The sequence below is a fragment of the Marmota marmota genome, unplaced genomic scaffold (assembly GCF_001458135.2).
Source record: "Marmota marmota marmota unplaced genomic scaffold, marMar, whole genome shotgun sequence".
NCBI lineage: Eukaryota > Metazoa > Chordata > Mammalia > Rodentia > Sciuridae > Marmota > Marmota marmota.
The window spans coordinates 6,105,775-6,130,103 of record NW_026000037.1 but is presented as its reverse complement, the minus strand read 5'-3'; the positions used below and the strand labels follow the sequence as shown (position 1 = coordinate 6,130,103).

Below are 24,329 nucleotides of genomic sequence, written 5' to 3'. Positions count from 1 at the left end.
ACATCTGCCTCTTTTTTTTTTTTCCCCGCTATTTGAGGACCAGCATAGGAAGAGGACCTGGAAGAACCAATTCCTCCCGCTTCCTGCTAGGTGCGAACACACTTGTGAGTTCACAGGAGAAAGCTTTAGGCATGCTGAGTGAGGTGACCTTAGATATACCTCCGTAACAGGACCGTGCACTTAGTTTGAACTTGAGGCTTTTCTTACTCCTAAATATAATACCTTCCATTTGGGTTTAATATGCTAATGTCTGCTTGAAAGAAAATTGAGGGCCTGAGTTTCCCTAGGGGGAGACATTTTTTGAAATGAGTTTTTGAGAGATGGACAAGATTTCACCAGGTATAGTCTGGAATGAAAAATCATTCCAGGAAGGGGGGAAAAAAACGTGGAGGCTAAAAAAATAAATTAATAAAAAGTCATTTCTGACAGCTCTGTCAGAATGTCACTTCTGAAGGAAAATTAAATTACCACAAATGACTCAGCTCAATGAGCCGAACAGCTACTCCCCCTCCCGATGGCAAATCCTCCCCACCCACCACAACCCCCACCCTGCAGCCCAGCACCCCCTCCAGGAAACAAACACGCTGTCAGTCACCCTAGAGAGCCGAGGCTGCGGGAGAGGGCACAGAGCTGGACAGCCCTCTAAACCAGGCTCCAGAGCTTTGCCATGAGTCTCAGTGTCACTTAATGATAAATGATCCTTTCCCAACAATTTGCCACTGTTGTTAAACAGGGGTCTTAACAGAGGCCTCCCACCTGCACTCTGCCTTGGTAATTAGTACATTTGGTCTCTGCGCATATATTTCACGGGTGACTCACACACAAGCTAAGTGATAGGTAACTGAATTACAAGGCTATAAATAGATCAACCGTTGCCTGGAAAAAAGCCGGAGTGGCTTATGAAGTCAGCAATATTCTGACAACTGATCCTTACAACACAGCCTAGCTTTCCTGCCCTGCCTCCCTCTCCCCACTCAGGGAATTTGATATTATCTATGTCTCCAAGTATAAGTCACAAGTGAATTATTGGCAAAAGGTAACTCGGGCCTGAAAGATTTTAATTATGAGAACATTTTTTATTCCTGAGAAGTCTGAGTTGGCCAACCTCCAAACAATTCACATCTACCCAGGACATTGGGAAACAGGCAAGAACTCTTGATATGTAAAACAGACCTGGCCAGGCCCCAGCGGACTTTTCTCTTGGTAGCATCATTTTGATTTATCTGTCCAAATGGATGCTGGCTATGGAATCCTAGAAAGAAACCCGTTAGGTAGAACTTCCCAAAGTGTGATGTCACGCGACAAAAACAGCAAAATTGGTGACAGTCATGGCAACTGACCCTGAATGGAAATTACAGTCAATAGCCAGTTGACCCTCCACACCAAGGCAGGGCTATTTTTATACAATTTTTAAGAACAGTCCTCCTGCATAAAAGCTTCTGTTGGCTTGGAGAAGAAACTTCTATTGGTCTTGACGTCCGTATCATTAGACATTGTGTGTAGTTCAGTCTCCTCCCAGAAAGCAAGAGCCAGGCTTTGCTCATCTTTGTCCACAGCATCCACCACAGAGCACAGCACAAAATTGGTGCCCATCAAACATTCGTGTAGAGCTACTAACTTAACTTTATCAAGGACTCGCCTCTCACGTGAATATGTGCATCTGTGGTTTTTGTGTGGAAAAACAAATACCTATATATCTTCCATGACACTCCGACTGTTCATAACATCAAATCTAGTCTTCTCTGTGTGTCGTGGGGGACTTTTTGCAATCTGACTCCCATCTCCCCTCTGGCATCATCCCTGTCCCTCTGCGTCAGCACCATATCTGTGCTCGGCCTCTCCAATGTCAGGGCAGAGATCTGCTCTCTTCCTAGGCACGTTGCCTGGCCCAGAAGAGACATTTAAATTAAAATTTATGGAATGAATGACCTCATTTAATGAAAGTGGAACCTTGGAGACCCCCATAAAGGTGTGAGAGTGAGTTGTGGGATGAAAGGAGCAAACAGCAGAAAACAAAGAACGAGAGAGGAAATTGAGGCTCTAACGTTTCTTTCCCAAGACCAGAACATGTGGCCCTGGGTAATGTTTACCTCTCCGTGGGGTCAGCGGGAAAGGATGCATTCTGCCCTGAGCGATAAAGAATTAGAAAGTTGTTCCCAAGTTCATGGCAACACCCAGAAGGGAACTGGATTTACAAAGTGGCTCTAAGGATGACGAGTCAGCACGGTCGCCACAGCACTCCATCCCCGATGTAAACGGTGTCCTGGAGCCCAGCCTCAGTACAGCCTGTTATGGACAAGACAAGCTATGGAAGGCTGTGCTGCTCGGGCCAGGTGGCCTTCCTGCCTGAAGTAGTTCTGCACGCCCCGAGTGCTGGCTGGATCAGGCTGGGCCTCCAAGGTGGTCAGAAAGTGACAGCTCCCTCCACAGGGGGCAGGGACACAGGACTCCAGCAAACTGACAGGGGACATGCCGAGACACCTCGCCTCCCAAGGTTGCAGGAGATCACCAGGAGGTATCTTTGCCGAGGGTTACAGGTGGTTCTTCAGGTCTTATCATGGCAGCCCCACCAGGGAAACAGAAGACTACTGGCCAAATGACTTGATGGGAACCTGTGGCCATCGGTTGAAAAGGGTGTTTCCCTCGGCCAATTTGGTGCTGAGTCCTCCAAACCTTATTTTGTGTCCTTTTAAACATGTCCCTCCTCTGTGGATCAATTTTTTTTCCTGGAAATGTGGAATGGTACTTTTCCTAATTGAAGAATGTCTCCTCTTCCCTGAATTGTCGCCTCTTAAATCTTTCGTGGGAAGATTGGCCACAATGAAATTCATGTTATCATTAAGTAGGACTTACCCAATGGAATCAGCTGCCCCAGGGGAGTTGCCTCTGCTTATAGAAGAGACCCTGCAACACTCTCCTGCAGAGAAAGTGAAGTCAAGTCCAAAAGAAGAACTAATGCAAAATCCAGCCTGGGTTTCCTTTGAAGCAAATTGTGATTCTCTATCCAGAATCCAAGATTCCAAGATTTGTAGGAGTGGGTAGGGAATGGCATAAACACATCTATAGGATTATAGAAATTTTTCCCTAAATGATAAAATTGAAGCCCAGAAAGGTAACATGACTTGTCTGATATAAGGCAACCAATTATTAGCAGAGTTCTGACGATAAGTCGGAGAACTATGACCGCTTTCATTGCAAGAGGACGCAGAGCAGAGAATAAGATCCCCAAGGACTCAACATTTTCCTGGCCCATAGTCGGCCTCTGCAGCTTACCAGCTATGACCCTGGGTAGGCTTCTTAAAGTCTTCTCTGTTTTCACCTCTGTGAAGCAGGAGAGATTGATCATTCTTTCTTACTAGATTTCCAAAATCATGTACATCACTGGGAATTATCAAGGCCTGTTTGCCAAGGAATCAAAAGATCTTCTTAAAGCATCATTTTGAAAATTCTACTAAAAAGGGGGCTATCGTAGGGTGACCATGTGATCACATGTCTAACAATCCTTGGTCTTTTTAAACTTAGGATCCTTTACAGACTTTTCAAATGGCATATCCCAAACACTGGATGCAGACACGGGAAATACCAGAGAGCCGGAATAGGAGTTCTTCCTGCAAAGCCCTTGCAGGCTGCCTCCAGTGTCTTCCTGTGCCTAGGTTTTGCCAATTAGAATTAAACACTTCTTTCTTTTCTTTTTTTTTTTTTTTGGTTTGTTTGGACTTGCCATCCTGTGATGCATCTTCTCTGCGATGGTGTTCCTGGTCACACTTGTCTGTGCTGAATCATCTTTTACCTGGATGGCGAGGAATTCTCCATGATAGCACAGTTCCTCTTCCTTGGCTGGCACCCCTCACTTGTTCCCCCAGGGTGTGGCAGAGCTCCAGTTTAGTTGAATGTGCTGCTCTTACCTTGGGCATGGAAAGGCAACAGGGAGCTGTTGTGCCTGTGACCAATGAGGGCTGAAGGCACTCCCTCCCAGGGTCCCTCCCCAGAGCTCAGGAGCCAGGTCTTAGAGGAGACCTGGATTCCTGCAGTGACCTCAGGAAGGAAGCCTCTGGCTGTTGCTGACATTGTGCATCAGGGAGCTGGGCTGGTACTGGGATTAATTGTCATCGAGTAATGGAAAGAAACAGGAGGAGATCAGGAGGCAAAATGAACAAAATTCTTGATATGTCCACGCGCCAGCGAGGAGGTGAGGTGTGAGGAGAAGTCTGTCACAGTAGCCAATAAACCAGGAGGGCCAAATGTTTGGCTCGAATAACTTAGAATCTGCTCCCTGCTTGCAGCAGAGCTTGGCAGTGAGTCAGCAGATCCAGCAACAGAATTTCTTTTTCAGGAGACACAGAGAGTCCATTTACATATGCTGGCTCGCAGGACGCACACACAGACACACGCACAGACACACACACAGACACACGCACACACGCGTGCATGCACACTCTCTTCTGGATATACCCTTTCTCAGCAAGGAGGAAATAGGGCATTTCTTACTAGGTTTCCCAAACCAAGTATATCATTGAGAATCGTCAACGATGACTCCTGTTTACCAAAGAATAAAAAGATTTTCTTAAAGCATCATTTTGAAAATTCTACTAAGAAAACGCCACGTGCCTCTGACGATTTCCTTGATCCCCTCTTTTTGTTAAAAGCAAAACAAAAACACAAGGACACAGTCCAAGTGCTAACAGAGGCTCCATCTGGGTTGTGAGAGTACAGGTGATTTTTTTCCTTTTCTTTCCTTTGCTGTATATTTGCATTGTCTAACTTGCCTTCAATAAGCACATATTATTTTGTAATATTGAAAGTAAAATAAGGTAAAGGTAAAAGCAGAGCAAGCAAAAGCAAAAAAATCCCCGTGAGAAGCCCTGCTGTGTTCTGATGTTCAAATGGCCAGTCATTGAACCAACAAGAATCAACCACAATATCCTCAAGAAAGGGCAGACCCCCAGAGAGGGCGCGAGGGAACCATAGAGACAGCGTCACAGACTTTTGGAAATACATAATAATCCTGCGTGGTGACTGCTGGGTAAAATGTCACCCTGAGGAGCTCAATGGGACTTCAGTGACTATCAGGCATGTGAGCAGCAGGACCCCTCCTCCCCCCAGATCATTGCAGGACCCAAGCAGGCCCTTCACAATTCAGGTGAAATTTTTCTTTTTTTTGCCAAGTAACTCCCAGTTTTCACACTGCATGTGGATTGAATTGCTAATGAATTGAATATGGAAAAAGAAGTCCGAATAAGCAAAGCTAATGTTGGCTATTCATGCCACTTTTCAAATTCAAGTCCATTTGGATCCAGATGACAGCCAGACTACAAAGTAACCATGCATTCCAAGATGCAATCCGTCCTGCCCCACTAAGGGGAAAGAAGACCTGCTAGAGATTGTCATTTGGTTTTCAGGTAGCCTCTTCCTGGCCTCTGCCTGCTGCCCTTGTTAACTGAGGAAACTACACATGAGGAACCTGACCCTTTCTTTGAAAAATGCAGTTATTGCTGGATACGCATTCCCAGGGTCAGCTCTGCCCACAGGCGCTCAGTGCAGAACTGTCAGTTCCCACACACACTGGAGACCACGTCATGTGTAAGAGGTGGTCAGCAAACCATGTTGTCCAGTCATCTCAGCGTCCACTCCGAGCTCAGGCATGCCCCTGGCCCCAGGCAGCAGGACATCAGCAGAAGCAGCAGGAACGCTGCCACAGAAGGGCTGGTCCTCCAGGAGTAACCAAGTGGGTGGGGACCGGTCACAAGGGCTGCATTTGAAGTGAAGAAGGCACATCTGGGCTCACATCAGGGGTCGTGTCTCAGGGTTCAGGGGTCAGGAACAGGTAGCCTAGGTAAGGTCTACCTTTGACCACCCTGCAAGGTGCATCTCCTCTGAATCCTCTGCCTGGTATCAGTGCATCTGCGACCCTAACCACCTCCACAGGGCTTGTCCTTAGACTCCTGGACCCCAGTCCTGAAGGGAAGGGCTCACCTCTGGCTCAGCTGGTGGCCATTATGCTGCACCTCGGCCCTTCTGCAAGATTCCTGACGAGAGCTCCACTCCACAGGGCAACAGGGTGAGGAGGGGGTGCCTTCTGCTCAGGCTCAAGCCCCAAGCTGTGTGACATAGGTAAGGAACTTTTGTGAACCTCTGTTTTCTTATCCATACAATGGGAGCAATAAGAGTTTCTGTGGCTGAGTGTTGTGTATTTGAATAGGAGAATGAATGCAAAATATAGAGTACCCACCACACGGTGAGTACTCAGTAAACTCTAGCTATGATGACGAGGAAGTCAGAATGGAGCATGGATCTCCTTAATCCTGGACAGCCACATGCCTGGGACCCACCCACACCACAGTGGTCTCCACCAGAGCTGATTGTGCTGGTGGCATGGACTGAGCAGGGTGGGGAGACTACTAACCTCCAGCGGGCAGAGGCCAGGGATGCTGCTAATAGCACAGCAGTCAATCCCTCGGTCTCAAATGCCAACAGAGAGAGATAGACTCTGCCCTGCCAGTGCAGCCCCATGTGACCTCCTTCAGGCCCTGATGCTAATACACCCCTAATGGCTGCAGTAGCTGTGACTGGTCTCTAAACCCAGCTCCTCCCAGGTCTGGCTTAGCCATGGTCTCCTGAGCTGCCAAGCACCTGACTGTTGGATTCTTCCTCAAAGGGCCAACAGGCTCCATTGCACTGACCCGAGTCTACAACAGCAGGGGACAGGTAGAATATCAGGCCTTCCCTCTGCCCAGGAACAGGCGAGAAACTGCTTCCTGCAGGGCGGTGGCTGAGAGCCACATGAAAGCAGGCCCAGCAGCCAGTCGAGCAAGCGTCCCACCCAAACTGGCTCCGCACCAGGCCCGCCAGTGAGTCACGAGCACATGCTGCCGCCTCTTGCAGTGACCTTTCTTTATCCCTCCATTAGCTGTAAAGCTTCAGGAGCAAAGCAGCAGAGAACAGACTGGGAAGGCCCTGGCAGAATAACACCCCAGGCAAATGCAAATCAAAATTCAGAATTAAAAACCCAAGCCCTGAATGAATGCCACTCACAGAAACCAAGGATCCCCTGAGCATCCCTGCAAACCAGAGAAGTGGACAAATGGAGCCCCTCTCTTGACGTAATTTAAATCATCTGGTGACACTGGAGCATCCTCTCCAGGAGAAGGAACAGATGTGTTTAGCAATACCCAGATGGCTGGGGACAAATTGAAGGACCTGTGTAATGTCTGCCCATAACTCATGCTTGCACCAAACCACACGGCACCCCTAAAGAACTCTCCCTTGTGTCCCGACTTCTCTTCTGTCAAATGGAATGAATATCATGTCCCTCACGCAGTGTTGTGAGAAACAATTAACACAGGTTATTAAGCAGTGTCTTGGCTCCAAATAAAGCAGAATTGGCTTTTTTGCTCCTGCCTTTTTAGGAGCAAATCACCACGCTAGGGATAAGGCCAGTGCAGGGGACAGTTGACTTCTTCAGGGGAATTTTACTCTGCCATCCTCATTGAATTTGTCCTTAAAGCGTCATCTTCTAAGTACCAGTGTGGGAAGCAGCTGGAGAGTCTGTCACATGCAGAGCCCCCCCTGGCCACACAGAGGACCTGCCAAACTGGGACTGCTGGGGATGAGGCTTTGGCAGGAGCCCTTCATACGAGTCTTCCACCTGAGTTTTAATCCACTGCAGTTTGGGAACCTTGTAAGAGTGAACAAACCCTGGGACAGCACAGCCACTACCACTGTTTCCAGCAGTGAGTAGAAAAACCAGGTCTTTTCCTAAGCTGATGTCACCCCATCTTGTGCAAGCATAGTGCCTGGGCGAGACGGGACAGCTCCACAGTGACTCATTGGACAAAGCTGTCCACCCTCACACGTATGTTTATAACACTGACAACAGCAAATTGCCATTAGGCTCCTGGGTTGTGTAACTTCTCTTGACATTGTTAAAGTGAAGGAGGACTGAGTGTTCCCTTTTTCTGCTGGATGCCTGCTGCCCCCGGAAAGCCCCTGCCCCTGTCCCTTGTACCAGGGAGCAAGCCGTAAATGAAAAGCCCTCACCCTACACCTATCCATCCCGCCTCTGTTCACCTTCTATAATTTTTTGAGTGTTCAGTATGTGTTCCAAAAATCCATATATATTGTACTTTGAACGGTCTCACGGGGAATTGGCTCCATTTTACAGATGAGAGAACTGAGACACAAAAAGGCCATGTAAGTGGCAGAGCTGCTATTTCACCAGACTTACTCCAAACCAAGGCTCTTGGCACCTGAGCTACACTGCCTCCCACTGTTTCGAGAAGATCATCATTCTGCATTGACACCGATGGAGTTGGGTGGTCTAGCGTTTAATTTCCTCTACCCACCATTGGCAAGCAAGCGCAACCCACAGACCCAAGTCACCCCGTGGGATGACTTGATGGCCACTGGATCATTCGGCTTCATCAATGATGCTACGTACCTTTGTGAACTCATAAGATAATAACAGCAGCTAACATTTGTTCAGCACTTGCCACTACAAAGAGCTACTCCGAGGCGCTTCAAGTCTTCTAACTGGCTGATCCTTCCAATCACCCTTTGAGGTGGGCACTGCCATCATTACCTCTTCAGCTGAGGTAAACGTAGCATGGAAATGTGCACTGAGGTGCCTAGGGCCCCACAGCTAGCAAATAACTAAGCTGGAAAATACACCCAGGTGACAAGATTCCAACACCAATCCTGAACTAGCCCACCAGAGCCACATCCATGCAAATGACAGGGGCCGAGTCCTCCCCACAGATCTTTCTGGAGAATGCTTCCTGCAGTGCTACAGAAGATGAAGACCCATAAGATGCCGGCCCCACAGAAGAGGAAAGCTCTAAAATGGCACAGGATTCCTGTCATAAATACTCTTAGAAAGGCCTTGGGTCTGAAGAACGCTTCAAGGAAGGACAGGGAGGAGCTCTACTACGATTATTACAATCTAACTTAAAGCCAAAATCAGGCTGGGGGAAAAAAAATTGAAAATACAACTCTACTAAAGCTGTCAGCCCAACTGTAGCCTCCAACTGTTTGAGTCACTAAAACCTTGTATTTAACGGTCACTTTTATAACAAACACTAAGGAAGAAATACAAAGCTCTAAATCAGAGTTTATTTCTAAAAACTGGCAAGAAATGTGTTGCGGAGCTAGGGAAAGCCTTAGAGACCTGGTGCCGCCGGGTGTTGAGCAGGCTGCACCCTCAAACAAGGCCCCTGGCTGCAAGCTCTCCCAACAAATTCACTCCTGCTTGGAGGGACTTCTGCCACATGCTAAGTCATTCCAAGTCACCGCCAGTGGTCCCTGGTGACAGTGACATCTGTCCATTCAGCCTGGACCTGGAGATTGGACACAAACATTTCAGAATGATCATCTTTCCCAAAACTAGTGTATATTTTAAGGGTGTTATCAGCACAGGAAGGCAACTCTGGGTGGCCCAAGTGAGAGTCTCCCATAAACTTATTAACAAATCAGAGCACTTGTCTGCTAGGCCCCAGGGGTGTGATCGGCTTCTGACTGTGTATTACATCTTTTACATTCTTCAGCTCAGAAGAACATTCCAGGGATGCTACCGTGGTCTGTCACTAATTGGGAGAACCAAAAGACCAAACGCTAAGACCATATTTGGCCAGAAGATGGTTTCTAATATTTATGAAACAGAGTGATCAAACTAAAACCTAGTAAATGTAACCCCGGCAAAAGAGCAAACTCTTTCTTACGCATAATCCTGGCCCCAGGGCTCCCCTCCGTGACCCTTCGAGGTCACAGGAGTTCCTCCCTCTTCTGGGTTCCCACCACTTTCTGGTTTACCCCAACTGTGGCCTGGCGTGTGTTGTGATTTAATTATCCTCTGACTCTCCCGTGTCCCTTACTATCTATGACACAGTTCCTGGGTGGCAGAGGCCAGTGCCTTATCATCTTAATGTTCTTAGCACCTAGCAGAACTCACAAATAGCAGGCACTCAATAAATATTCACTGAAGAAAAGAATATAAAGTGAGAAGGAAAATCCATAAGTTCAATTCGAATGATCCTATCAATTAACCCTGTGGTACTGGGTCAATATTTCTGTGGCTCAATCTTCTGACCTAGCCTCTACCTATTTCTGATTCCCTTCAACTGTGATCCTTACACAGGAGGCTTGATCAGGGACCAGAAGTTGGTGTACCATATATAAGCATATGGGTTTGCAGTAAATAAACATATTACTTACTGGATTTCTTGGAGCAAGAAAATGACTCACTTTGTGAATGGAAACCTCCACTTTCCAGCAGGAAATTGGGTGTAATGAATCGGACTCTTTCCCTCCTTGCTCCAGACCAAGGGCAGCATGGCTCCTTTGCTCCCCCCAGATGTCCCCCGATCGGCACCTACACCTTCAGCCTGGTCCAGTAGGAGGGCGTTGCGACTCTACCTCCAGGCTGAGGCCATGAAGTCCCTTGCCCTGGAGCCAGGGTAGTGTGGTTACAGACAGGAGCAGAAGAGGCCAGCTCTGGAACCTCTGCCTCAACTGCCCCCTTCAGGCGCTGCAGCCCGCGCTTACTCCTGAGCCAAGGCCGCATTCCAGGGTTTCTACCACGTTCATCCCTTTTTATTTCCCAGATGACAGAGATTTATTAGCATCTGAGAATTCCCAACCCACCCACAGCAGAAGAATCATCTTTGTCAGCCGACTTCATAAATCTTTTATGATAGAGAATCAGAGAATGGGTCGTGAGAAGGAAATCCAGAGAGGTGTGAGAAAACGGGCCTCTGACCAAAGCAGCCCAGGCAGAGGCACCACCCAGAGCCACAGCGTGACAGAAGCCATAGTGGAAGGGGATTCAAAAGGCGAGGAACCAAGATTTCACAATGGGTGGCTGGCAAAGAGCCAGTCCCCCTTGACTGCTTTGAGAAACTCATACAAAGACTGGAATACCTGTTCGATTATTTTGGGTCGAGGCTGGGCTTGTCGATAGACGATTCCATGCAGAAATTGAACCTTGTGGGCCCGCAGCTTGTTTTAAAATTGTACCTGATTGCTACCTAACGCAGGAGCACCTTTCAGGGCTTCGGTGGTGAGAATCCCTTTACCACACCCTTCTAATACGGCCCTGTGAGTCTCCACTCAAACTCACAGAGGAGAAAGAGACCCTTACATAAAGCTGACGTTTCTGTTATGGGCCAGCTCCCAACCAGCCAGCCCTGTGAGAACTGCATTTGGCATGCTTGCTTGTTTATTGAAGAAAAATGCATCTTTCAAATTTTACTGTCTCAGAATTTATTCATAATCTCGGAAAGATTGAAAACACAACTTACACAAATACTTACTGCACAAAACATGAATAAAAAGTGAGAGGAAAGTTTTTTAAAAAAGCAAGAATATAAACAGAGCCAAGGTGAGGCCAGGGTGGCCATCACGGTGACGCCCACAGTCGATGCCCATGGACCAGCAGTGGGTCACACAAACCACCACGTCCATCAGAAAAATCAAGCCAGAATCTTTCCAATGGAGAGAAAATAACTTCCTCTACCACATCCTAAAACAGAGTTTCAAATGCAAGTTTCAAAAGCTGTTTCTTCTATTGATGCTGAACATAAACTGACAACTTTGTAACTAACTAAAACCAACTCTGCATGTGACCCTGTGAACAGGTACTAATCTCCAGCCTGGTCAATGAGAAAAGACTTCATGGAACTGACGCTGTTAGCTGACCCGTCCACAGACACCCCGGTGAGGCACACTCACCCGGGCTCTATACAGAGACACTCGCCCCAAGGCCCCAGCTCTTTGTGTACCTACACTAGCACTGCCAAGCCCCAAAACAAAAGGACCCTTCCTTTTGGGGTGTTGGGATCAAACCCACTTGCTAGGCAAGTGCTCTGCCCCTGAGCAACATTCCCAGCCTAAAAGGACCCTTCTTTATCAAGTGTTACTCTCCTCCATAACCATCACAATACCCTTGAGTTTCCTGCTGGAAATCTGGAAAACAGATTTACTGGTCTCAGTTGTTAGGAGAAACCCTGCCCCAACCTTGGGGGGCTCTCCACTGTCGCACCCATGTTCGTCTAAGTATTCAGTTCAGTGTAACAGAAGCAGGTGGCCCCTGTGTGCCACCTGCAGAAGGGGCAGCCCCTGGGGTGGAAACCAAGATATCATTGTTATGCTGCATGGGTCTTCCCAGGTGCCCCCACTCCTCCGCCCATGAAGGTGACTCTGGGGACTTCCCTTCCTCTGTGGGCCTGGATGACAGGAGGGGATGCCCATGAGAAGAGGGGGAGGATGGGGAAGCAGGCCGCTCAGGCTGAAGGGACCTCCACGGCAGGCCCAGGAGCGGGCATGTGCTTCCCACACACCAGCAGCTGGGGGCCCGGGGAGGGAAGCCAGGCAGCCATGTGCGGGGCAGGAAGAGCCGGTCTGCAGCCCTCGAGTCAGAGTAATGTAAGAGCTTTCCAAAGCACATTTCGGCCCCACTACTGAAGGAGAATGTCAGGGCAGGCTGGCCCTGGGTGGATCTGATGGGCAGACAACCTGAAGGCCTCTGACTGAGGACTTGAAGTCCAGATGGGTTCTTTGAACTCAGGAGTATTTATTTAGGAACTCTGGGGTGCCAGACAGTAAGCCAGTCAAAAGGCAAGATCCCGTCCCAGAGCTTGCAGTTCAGTGGAGGAGAGATTCCATAAATACAGACAAAAATAGAAATACACACTGCTCACACTCTCCCTCACCTCGCATGGCGTCCCTCTGCCCACCCCTGAATTTCCCAGGGCCCAGGAAACACAGTTCCATGAAGTGGAAGGAGCTGCTATAACCTGGAAGGAGGAAAGCACCCTCTTGTGGCCCTCTGGGTGTTGGCACCCGGCTCTAAGGAAGAGGAAGAAGGTGGCTCCTGGCTGGTGGCCCGAGACGGGTGGTCCCAGAGCAGCCAGCAGTGTCAGCAGGCTCTGATGGGTTTCAGGCATCCATCTCTCCTCCGGGTCACATCAGTCATGCTGTGAGAGGACCTATCCCTCGTGTCCTGTGCTGAATGGTCTTACATCTGCACACCTGGTCTCCGCAGCAGGTGGGACACGCCACTGTGAAGGCACTGCTCTGAGTCCACTTCTACTCCCCCCACTGCTTGGACACGCTGCAGGACCTGCAACTGGAAGCCCTCAACAAAGATGTGGCGAAGAAATGAAGAAGTTGCACCCAACTAGCTCAACATGGCCTGCTCTGCAGGTTTGGGGAAAGGCCGGACAAACAATCACAGTGTAAGTCCCTGAATTCACTGAAAATAAATGACTTCTTAAAATATTTAAATATAATCTATGTCCTTCCTAGGAGTCTCTGTGAAAAGAATAATATTCATAAGGGGTATACTTTGTGCTTGGAGCTAAGCCTGGTATAGCTTAATTTGCAATAGAGTTACATGTAAATTTATGATAATAAATTATATTATTTAAATGAAATTATAAAAATAAGAGTAGCTCACTCATATTCAACTTTCATGAATGCTGACACCTTTTGAAGAACATGGTGGTCTGATTTGTATTCAGGCCTGGGTACCAGTGTGAACCACAAGAGCTCGGGGACTGCTGGTTTGAAGTTTGTACATGGGAAGCCCAAATACTGTGTGGTATATTTAGCATTTCCAGCACATCTCTACTCAAGAAGCCATGAAGAAATCCGTTCAGGGCTCTGGGTGTTGAGATGGTGCCAACAAAATCACTCCACACCATTTCTCAGGTTGCCAGAAAAGAAGGCCATAAAAGGAGGAAGCCAACAAGAAGGACCTTCAAGGGTATGATGGACAAATTCGAAGGGCAGAGAGAGCGGGGAAAACAGAATGAAAAAAACAATTTCCAGAACTCTGCAACAGTGCTTAATCCACAGAAACCTCAAGTCAACAAACCAGGCAGGAGCGTCTGAAGGAGGGGATTGATTCTGAGACATGTTGATTCTGCCTCTAACTCTGATGCATGTGAAATACTCCACTGAATTAAGAAATACCAGAGGCTGAGAAGTACTTCTGGCTGCAGACTTAATCCATCTGAGTCGGAAGACCACAGCACACAGGCAGAGAGACAGTTGGCCAAGCAGCCAGAGTCTCTCTCTGGGTTTCACATCCAGAGCCAGGTCCCCTCTGTCCACTGCACCTGGCCAAGTTCAAGATGTCAGCCTTAAACTGTGCCTGTGGGGTGTTGGCAAAGGGCTGACAATGACCAGAGAAGCAGCTTCACTGACCCAGAGGAGTGGACATCCACACTCACCTTTCAGCCTCTTGGATCAGGTGTTTGAGGTTTGCTACAAGCAATGAGCCTACATTTCTCCCAACTACCATAAAACATATGGGAGGAGTAGGAATAGTTAAAAATATTAGCTTCAAAGTCAGAGGCTCAAGGCTTGGAATTCTGGGGTTGTCGATTAATAGCCAGGTAACCTTGGGCAAGTGTTTTTACCTCTATGAGCCATAATTTCCACAGGGTTAGAATGCCAGTTATAATAATATCTACCCATGGGTTTATAGTAAGAACCAAAGGATACGACATACATAAATCTGTTAGCAATTGCCTGGTGAACAGTGGGCTATCAACAAAATTGTTTTAACTGTTCTTACCTGAGCCCAAAGACAGCAGCTAACTCTGATGCAGAAGCAACCCAGCACCGTTTGCTCCTCCCATATCACGGAGCGGTCTCAGTTACCGCTTTTGTTATATATTATTTATCCCCTCATCTAATCTTCAAGTAAATGTGTTAAATTTTAAAAGAGCCTTGTTTCATCTCTCCTCAACATTTCAGCCTCTTTGGAGAAATGGTAATTAATCATTATTCTCGGTCCCTAAACATTCAGTTGGGCTGACATCCAAAGTCAAAAGTTCAGACCTGTAAATGTTGAAATAATTTTGCCAGTAAAATTTCCTGGGTTTCCACATAAAGTGTTTCAATTGACTCTATTTTGCTAGATGTGATCTTAATCCTTAAAACAGCAATTAATCTCAGCTAGTGATGTTCTAGTTTTTTGGTTTTTTTTTTCCTTTCATCTAACTGTAAACACCCCTGAGTGCAGGACTGTGGTCCCACTTCCTTCATATCCTGTCCATATCTGGCCCAGAGTCAGCCCAGGAAGGTGGGTGATGTGACTGGGAACATCCTTGGTATCAAGGAACACAACTATGATAATCTCTAATTCCAAAACAAAGAATAAGCCAAGACTCTTTCTCAAAGTAGAGACTAAATTATAAGAAAACCTTAAAGGAGATTTTGCAATAAAAGCAACTACTTTGTGGCTACTGTGACAAGTTCAGATCACACGAATTGAGTTAACCAGCCTCGCTGAGTTCTTGGACCCTCGTGGAAAATGTACAGGGAGAGCGAGAAACCCTTCATATTAAATAAAAATCACAAGGATAAGAAGCATGTCATCTAAATGTCCAGCTTTCTGGTGTCTCCTGTTAACCAGCCACTGTGACTTGGAAAATGAAGAATCTCTCACTGTCACCCCACCCTACCTTTCTAGTCACATGGTAGCTACTGCTTCTGAATGTGGACGGTGCTCCAATGGCCTTCGCTCAACACATCCTTCACCTTATAGGTGAGATCACAGAATGCAGCTGGGCACGGTGGTGCGCACCTATAATCCCAGCTACCTGAGAGGCCAAGGCAGGAGGATCCCAAGTTTGAGGCCAGCCTACGCTACATAGAGAGACCCTGTCTCAATATAAAAAGGGCTAGGGATATAGCTCATTGATAGAGTGCTCCTGAGTTCAATCCCCCAGTACTGAGAAATAATACCAACAGTAGTAGCAATAACAATGATAAAGGTACAGGACACAGCCATTTGCCCAGGATTCTATGCCTAGGATCCAAGAATCTCCAATTCCACCAGATGCCAAAATGGTACCATCCTCTCTTCAGGGCTCACTTGACCCCAGCTACATGGTGATCCCACAGGACAGGAGAATGCCACATCTGGTGTCCTCACTTGCCACAGGCACTTTGTCATAGTACTGTGGCTGGACGAGCCTGCCCCAGAGACAGGCCCTGATAGTCACAACGCCGCTACCTCCACCACAAAGTCCACTTCCGTTTTCTCACCTGTGAGTGTGGCTGATACGACACCCTCATGGGCTTACCTGAGGAGTGAGTGGGAGAAGGTGGGCAGCAGCTGGGCTCCGTGGCCCGTGGGAAGCACTTCATAAAGGCTCACTGTTGTCCCACCCTGGGATGAGCCCTGCAGAGCCTTGTCCTCCCCAGTGCCTGAGGGCTGGTGCCCTAACAGCAGGGAAGCCCTGCAAGTGAATCTTTTTTTTTTTTTTTCTGGCCCCGTCAGAAACTGAATATCCACACTGAAGTAAGTGCTGTCATCGCCATTTTTACAGCTCATAGAAGCTGCCTACCTGAAGTTGATTCGCCCACGCAGAAGAACGACTAGCGCCTGTCCCTACCCCCCGTATCCCACAGTCCTGGAGCCCGTCTGGTGTCCAGGAGACCTGGCGCCTTCCCACTCGGGTGGTCCGCTGCAGTCAGCAGCACGCTCACAGGACCACGCTGTGCGCAGCCCTGCCCATCTCAGCTTCTGTCCTCGTCCCAAAGGACACAGCTGTCCAGCTTGAAGTTTCATTTTTTTGAAGTCAACAACACATGAGACTTTGCAAAAGTAATGACGGTGACTCAGGTCCTCGACTCCCTGAGGGGGTCAGGCATGGCTCATCCTGAGGACCTCGGCACCCTGGCTCTTGCAGCCTCTCCACAGGGGCAGCTCTTCACCACAAATCCTTCCTGAGCTGCTGACTCAGGTGACAGGGCTCCCTGTTTGGGGGACAGAGGCAGGGATGAGGTCTGAGATGCTCCTTGCAGCCTCTTGCTGGGGACATTCACCAGAGTTGGGCATGGTACCTGCCCACTCCCAGGTCCTGGACAATGCCACCACTCTCAGCTATGTGCTCAAATAGCACTCTTCCTGCATTTCCTGGTCCGTCAGGAAGTTGTCAGGGGACCGGATCCCAGCAAGACCTTCCCAAGGTGTTCACACCCCTGTTAACGGGAGGCCAGTTGAAAGGATGCTCTGAGGCGCCTCTGCAGCCCCTCCTTGGGTCTGTTTCTCTCGAGGGTGAGGTAAGCTTTGCCCATCTCACTTGTGAAGTCAGAAGTGTGATCAGCAGGCAAGTCCCCTTGGCGTGGACAAAGCTCCTCTTCCTCAAAACGTCTTATTACAACGATGCGTCTGCATTTGCAAACCGCTTCGGGTGCAGAAGGGCAGCGCCTCTCCTGAGCCTCGCTGGCAACCGCAGGCTCCTCTGTGGGTATTCTTGAGAACGTTTTTTACATCTGACTCTCCAGCTTCTCTAATATCTTAAAGGCTGGGAATGGGTGTTGTTTGCTTGGTTCCTGAAATAGAGTAGGTGACCAGCAAATGTCAGGGACAGATGGACGGACAGACGGATGGATGGAAACCTCGAAAGACTTTAAGAAGAAGCAGGGTCCTTGAGCAAATCTAAACTGCGTTTCTTTCCGTGGCCCTATCTTTTCACTGGACTCCAGTCAAGTTCAGAGACTTGAGAGATGGCAATGACATTAACCCCCCTCCCCCCACTCCTTCCCTTCCCGTCGTGGCTTTCGTCGGCATTCGAGGGGCACAAAGAATCTCAGGCCTCTCCATCCAACCATCTCTCTCTCTCTCTCTTTTACAGATAAGCAAGTTTCCACTAAGTGTGTGTTTAACTGATCCCAAGTTTAGGGGCTTTCTAAAGGGATCTCATGTCTACCTCAGAGAGTCCAAACATGCAAACCTGTATAACATTGATATGAACAATGATTAAATAGCTGACACTGATGGAGAGTCTTGTTGTGGCCTTGCATCGTCTCCCGCCGTCCTCTTGACACTCTGTGAGCTCAGACTGGTTGGTAGCTTCCTGAGACCCACGGCTAAGAGGGGGCACAGTCACATCTGAACTCAGACGGCCCAACCATGGGGCCCTCCTTGTTCAATCTCTCTGATAAAATTCCGCGGTCTTATTCTTGAGGATCAATGTGGAGTATTTCAAATATGTTGATACAAACACTCAAGCAGGACATATCTAGGAAATCATTTGATTCCTAAATTAATCCTGTGAACTGGGAGACACTTTTGCCACAAGGTGTCCCTGAGAGGGGAGCACAGATGGGAAATGGGACAGGAAAGCACGTGGAAACCCAAGAAGCCATCGCTGCTCCCGGCCACGCAGACCAGCAGCTGTCCTTCAGAGAGAGCAGAGACGTCACCGGGGAACAGCCACCCTGTGAAAGGTGACACACCTTGATTAAACTTTTAACAGGAGGAGGAGGAAGGCGCAGCCCGCACAGCCCAGAGGGCGGCCACGTGTGCGGGAGCCTGTCGTGTTCCCTCACGGGCCTCAGACAAGCCCTGTCACTCTGCTTGCTCAGGAATGGCATGCTGGGGAGGGTGTTCCCATTCTGGATTCCTGGGCGCTGGCTTTATTAATGTCATGGGTCCTACGGTTGCTTCTTACCTGGTCATTCATGCTGATTGAGTCGCCACCACCTCAGTCCAAACAGTAGAAAACTCCAGTGGTGTCCAGAGGCTCTGGGTCACCTGCTCTGCCCTGGCACTCTCTGGCCCCTCTCTGCCCCCTCCTGCCCCCTCCTGCCCTCACTCAGACCCTCCCAGCTGGCGTTTTCCATGCACCTCGACGGCCAGCCACAGGTGGCTGCTCATAACACAGTCAGGGCCCGGGCTGCTTCTCTGGTCACTGCGTGCGTTTTAACCCACACCACAGACTCATTAAAGGCACCAAGAGATACAACCCGTAGCTCAAGTTTTCAGTGGGAAGAAGGCGAGTGTGAGATGTATTGAATGCCGCCCCCTGCCGGGAGCACTACTTAAATTACCTGCTCGATTCCTGCCACCATCATACGAGGGAGGTCTTGCTGTCCCCATCTCGCAGATAAGGAAATGCAAGCTCTGAGGATCGAGTGTCCTGCTGAGGTAAGTGGCAAAGCCAGGATGGGAACCAGGACTGAGCAGGCCCAAATCCCACACTGACTCTCACCACCAGCTCGAAACCCCCCAGGAGCCCGAGAACAACAGTTCTGCGGCAGGCCTGCTGCCGGGCTGTCTGGGTGCTCTGCTGGTTTCTAGTCGTGCCTCAATCTCCCCAACCTCAGATCCCTCATCTTTAAAATCAGAGGTCACTAGAATTCCAGCTTGTAAATTTTAAAGATTTGACAGCAATCATCACTGTGGCCATGTTCTTTTCCACCAAGCCTCCTCATCTGTGAAATAAAATAATAATAACCATAACTATAATTTATTGATGCTTCTTAAAGGTCAGGCACCTCTCTGAGAGTTTTATATGATTTATCTCATTTAATTTGCAGAATAATCCAGTGAAATAAAAATAGTTGACACTTCCGGAACATACATACCAAGACCTACTTTAAATACCTCACTCATTCACTCCAACTATTCACATTAACTAGTGAGTAATAGGCAGGTAATAGTGGTGCCACGATTTTGCAGATAATGAAGTTCAGAGAGGATAAGTAAATCACCCACAGCCACACAGCTAGGAAAACATGAAGGTGTGTTGGGCAGCCAGACTCTGGAGTTCAGGATCCCAACCTCTGCTATCATGTTCCAGGACTCAGGCTAGTCCATGAAAGAAACACCTGACACAGCGCTGGCACTTCAAGAGCTCCCGGATGCACGGAAGCTGTAAGACCTACATGTTGAGCAAGCGAGTATGCTACAGGACTCTGTAGCCACATGTCCATGTGTCCAGGATATGGACCATAAGGAGGTCTTGAGGGAGGGGCTTGCATCCCTGGGAAAGTTCCCGGCAGCCCAGCAAGTGCAGACCAGAAGAGGGGAAGAGTGTCTGGGGAAATAAGGAGACTGGGGTGACCAAAGATGGGTTTCTTATAGAAAACAGAACGTGAGCCATGAAGATGAGGATAGATTACAGAAGACCTTGACAACAGTCTACAACAGTGGGACGTCATTATAAGAAGCAGAATACTGACAACAATGAATGCTGGCGAGGATGTGGGGAAAGGCACATTCATACATTGCTGGTGGGATGGCAAATTGGTGCAACCAATTTGGAAAGCAGTAGGGAGAGTCCTCAAAAAACTTGGAATGGAGCCACCATTTGACCCTGCTATCCCACTCCTTGGTCTACACCCAAAGGACTTCAAATCAGCATACTTCAGTGATTTGGCCACATCAAGGTTTATAGCAGCTCAATTCACAGTAGCTAAACTGTGGAAGCAACCTAGATGCCCTTCAATACCTTCAATAGATGAATGGATAAAGAAACTCTGATATATATATATATATATATATATATATATATATATACACACACACACACACACACACACATACACACACACAATGGAATATTATTCAGCATTAAAAGAGAATAAAATTATATCATTTTCAGGTAAATGGATGGAGTTGGAGAATATCATGCTAAGCAAAGTAAGCCAATCCCAAAAAACCAAAGACTGAACGTTCTCTCTGATAAGTGGATGCTGATCCATAATGCAGGGGTGGGCGGGGGGGAGTATGGGAAAAATGGAGGAACTTTGATGGGGCCAAGGGGAGGAAGGAATGGGAAGAGGGGCATGGGGGCAGGAAAGATGGTGGAATGAGATAGACACCATTACCCTAGGTACATGTGTGACTGCACATATGGTGCGAAGAAGTTACATTATGTAGAATCAGAGAAATGAAAAGTTGTGCTGCAGTTTTGTACAATGAATCCAAATGCATTCTGCTATCATGTATACCTAGTTAGAATAAATTAATTAATTAATAAAAAAATTTAAAGAAGAAGCAGCAGCAACAGGAAGCACCAGAGTCTGGGGGAGGCCTTGGCAAGAGAGCACGGTGCTGTGTGGCCCTGCGTGGGGAGGCTGCAGGGAGACAAGGAGGCCCGTGGCACCGCCTGGCCCAGTGACAGCAGTGCAGAGAGAAAGAGGGGCCGAGGCAGAGACACTGCGGGGACGGAGTCCACAGAGCTCAGAGAGAGACGAGCGCAGCAGGTCCAGGATGCCAGGATGTGGGCCTGCTCGGTCGACACCACGTCCCCACACCAGCTCTGCTCACGACCGGCCGACAGGTGGTAGATGCTGTGAACGTGGTTGTGGAGTAAATGAGTCACCCAGCTTGAAGCCAGGCCCTTAGTTTTGCACGTGAGCAAACAGATGCTGACGTTTATGTGAATTAACTGAAATTATCTGAGTGGTACAATCTAAAATCCCAAATCTCGACAACTATCCCAGACTTTTTTCTGCTATAACTCACTCTCAATTTGGGAAATCTCGGGGACTACGCTATCACTAACAAGTAACATCAATACCAGAAGTTGAGACATGGGGAGGTTGCTGAGGTTCCTGGGTAATATTAATTGGGTTTGGGACATGTAAACATTGATGGGATGGCAGAATTTCTAATGATAAGTGTCCTGTAAGCAGTTTTAATATGAGACTCTAGTAAAAATGAGAATTAATGACTATTGATAGATATATTTGCGAATCCTAAACAAAATTATTAATTGAGGGTAAGAGAAGGAGATTTTTGTAATAGCATGAATAAGAAATGGTTTTGGTTTCTCACTGCTTTAATCAAATATTTGTTAGTCTACAGAAGTGTTAGATGCGCAGCGCACTTAGTTGCAATCAGCACGCTCTGTGGGAATTACTTGCTGCGGTCTCTTTGGTCTGCATACACAACGATCCAGGGACTGCCACATCGGCTGAGCTACAGTGGTGTCCCCTGAACAGTGTTGCCAGGGCTCCCTCTCTGCCTTTCGGGTTATGCTGCAGTCTTCATGCTGTAACTTTTGTTAGATCTTGTCAACTATTGTTTCCAAAAGTAAAGCAAAGATCTTAAAACCTCTCTGAGATCTGTGGCCTAAGTGTAGACCATAAATGAAGCTTAAGAGGCCTTGGGTATTTTTGCCTTCAGGATTTTTCCCTTCAGGCTTCTACCTGCAAAGGGGCGGATCAAATCTGAAGAAGCGAGATATCACCAAATTACTATCTTTTAAAAATCACACCTATTTTCTGACCATGAGATCTAGAAGACTCCCAAACCTAATTACTGAGCCCAGAGCACGCAGGTTCATAGGAGAGGGAAAGGTGTTTGGAAATTTTTTTTTTAAAAAAATTTTTTTACAGAAATAATCTTATTCGTTGATCAAAATATAAAAATATTAAGTCTTTGGGAATATGTAGTAGGTTGAATGATTGTCCCACCCGAAAGTTATGCCCACCCAGAAATTGTGTAATCAAGTTAAGATCCTGCAATGCGCCCACTCTGGATTATCCAGGTGGGCCCCCAAATGACAGGAGTTCTTATAAGAAACAGAAAAGTTAAAGATACAACAGAGAAGTCTGTACAGACATGGCAGCCACCAAGAGGGAACAGGCAAGGAAGGATCCCTAGAGCCTTCAGAGTGAGCACAGCCCTATTGGCACCTTGATTTGGGAGTTCTGATCCAGAATTGCGATAGCACAAATCTGTGTCATTTTAACACAGCACATTTATAGTAATTTATTGCAGAAACTACAGGAAGTTTTTGTTTATTTGCTTATTTTCTTAATGCTGGGGATTGAACTCAGGGGTGCTTTGCCTCTGAGCTAGATCCCAATTATTTTATTTTTTTACTTTAAGACAGGGTCTTGCTAAGTTGCCCAGGCTGACCTTGAACCTGTGATTCTCCTGCTTCAGCCTCCTGAGTCCCTGGGATTGGCGTATGCCTCTGTGCCTGACAAACCACAGACAGTTAATACAGAATTCATTAAATGAAAGATTTTTATCTCTTTTGGTCATATGGGAACAAAGATCTCATTCTTACCTTCAAAAATTTGACCCTTCCAAAATTCTGCTCTTATCTTCCAAGAGGTAGGAATTAGTTTTGAGGTAAAGCAAGTTTTCAGTGCAACAGCCAACAGGTAGAGACTGTCTACCTGTCGGTAATGTTTTTCCTCCCTGGAAAAAAAGCAAAGGACGTTCAGAGTTCGCCTCTCCCCCACCAGCCGGGGAATCACATGCAACATGCCTTCATTCTTTGCCACTGTTAAAGAAACCAGTGAGCAGGAGAGCAGGCTACCTACTGGTCAGGGTTGTTGTCAATCACCCTTATGGAGAGTTACTACATAAGGGAACAAACCACCATCTGAGTGCGATACTGAGACCCTAACCACCTAATTCACCAATTTCCTCTCCACTCCGGTCTTGCCATCAGTGTGGGCAAAGTAAACTTCCCCTTGAGGAAGCCGTCCAGCATCTGAAACTCCAAGCCCCTTGACTTCCCGACTCCAGTGACCCCCACCTCGCTTTCCTCATCAGCCTGGGGATCAAACCCTAGAGATCGCCTTGACTGCTGGGCTTTGTCCCCAGAACCTGGGTCCCTGAAAATGACCCACAATTCCTACATGTTGATTGCAAATTCTTTCACCTTGTTACACCCAACTCTACCTCCCAACACATGAACTGACCACATCAGTCTCAGTTGGGGGACCCTCCTCTGAGCTGAGGCCGGCTCTCTCCTGTCCTGGATTATCTGCCTTCTGGTAACGCTGGCCTCCCCTCCTCCCTCCTGGTCCTCTCCTTCTCCTCTCTCCTCCCACTCGGCACTCTCCACAGATGGCTCCCCCTCACCTTCACCCTCTACCTTGACTTCCCACAGTCCCGCCGGGCTCCCCCACTTCCTCCCACACTCTCAACTCTGACTTCCCCTCCCACGACCTCCACAAAGCTCCTGCAGCGAGGTCACTCAAGCGACCACCATGTTTGGCATTCTGCCTGGCCTCCTGGTGTCTTCCCACACTGTCGAAATGTCCTGCCACCCTCCTTCTCTCTGATCCTGGGCACTGTGGACAGAACATCTCCCCAAAATCACATGTGGAAATCCTAACCCCCACATGATGGTATGAGGAGGTGGGAGGTGGTTAGGTCATGAGGGTGGAGCCCGTGGAAATGGGGTTAGTTAGTGTCCTTAAAAGAAGAGACATCAAAAGCTTGTGCCCTCTCTCTCTGCTCTCTGCCATGTGATACTAGATGACGCCATCAGCAAACCAGGAAGATGGTCCTCACCAGACACCAACCACACAGGCTGCCACCTTGATCCCAGACTCCTCATCTCCAGAACTATGGGAAATCGATTCTGGTACCTCAGCCACCCGTCTGTGGTGTGTTTGCTGTAGTAGCCCAAGTTGACTGAGAGGCAGGGGCAGCTCTGTCTCCTGGGTCCCTGAGCCACTTATGGGAATCCTGTTTATTTACGTGGTTGTGCCCTCTTTCTTGTTTTGCACACTCACGCAGATGCTATGACTCCAAAATTGTCAACAGGCAAATCCTTCAG

At 48.0% G+C, this 24,329-nt stretch overlaps 2 long non-coding RNA genes across 4 annotated transcripts in view; both read right to left on the bottom strand.

The window, feature by feature from the left end:
* LOC107136759 overlaps window positions 1-15,497 on the bottom strand; it is a 93,282-nt gene extending 77,785 nt beyond the window's left edge. The window contains exon 1 of one of the 3 annotated variants that reach the window (XR_007350834.1): window positions 14,573-15,497. This is a non-coding gene — a long non-coding RNA (uncharacterized LOC107136759). The remainder of the gene's footprint in view (window positions 1-14,572) is intronic. The other 2 variants (XR_001502758.2, XR_007350833.1) reach the window with 2 other exon arrangements.
* On the bottom strand, window positions 3,678-10,313 carry LOC125619341. The gene is made up of 2 exons (XR_007350835.1): window positions 10,237-10,313; window positions 3,678-9,332 (listed from the first exon to the last, which is right to left on the bottom strand). It is a non-coding gene; the product is annotated as an uncharacterized LOC125619341 (long non-coding RNA).
* Window positions 15,498-24,329: the final 8,832 nt, after the last annotated feature.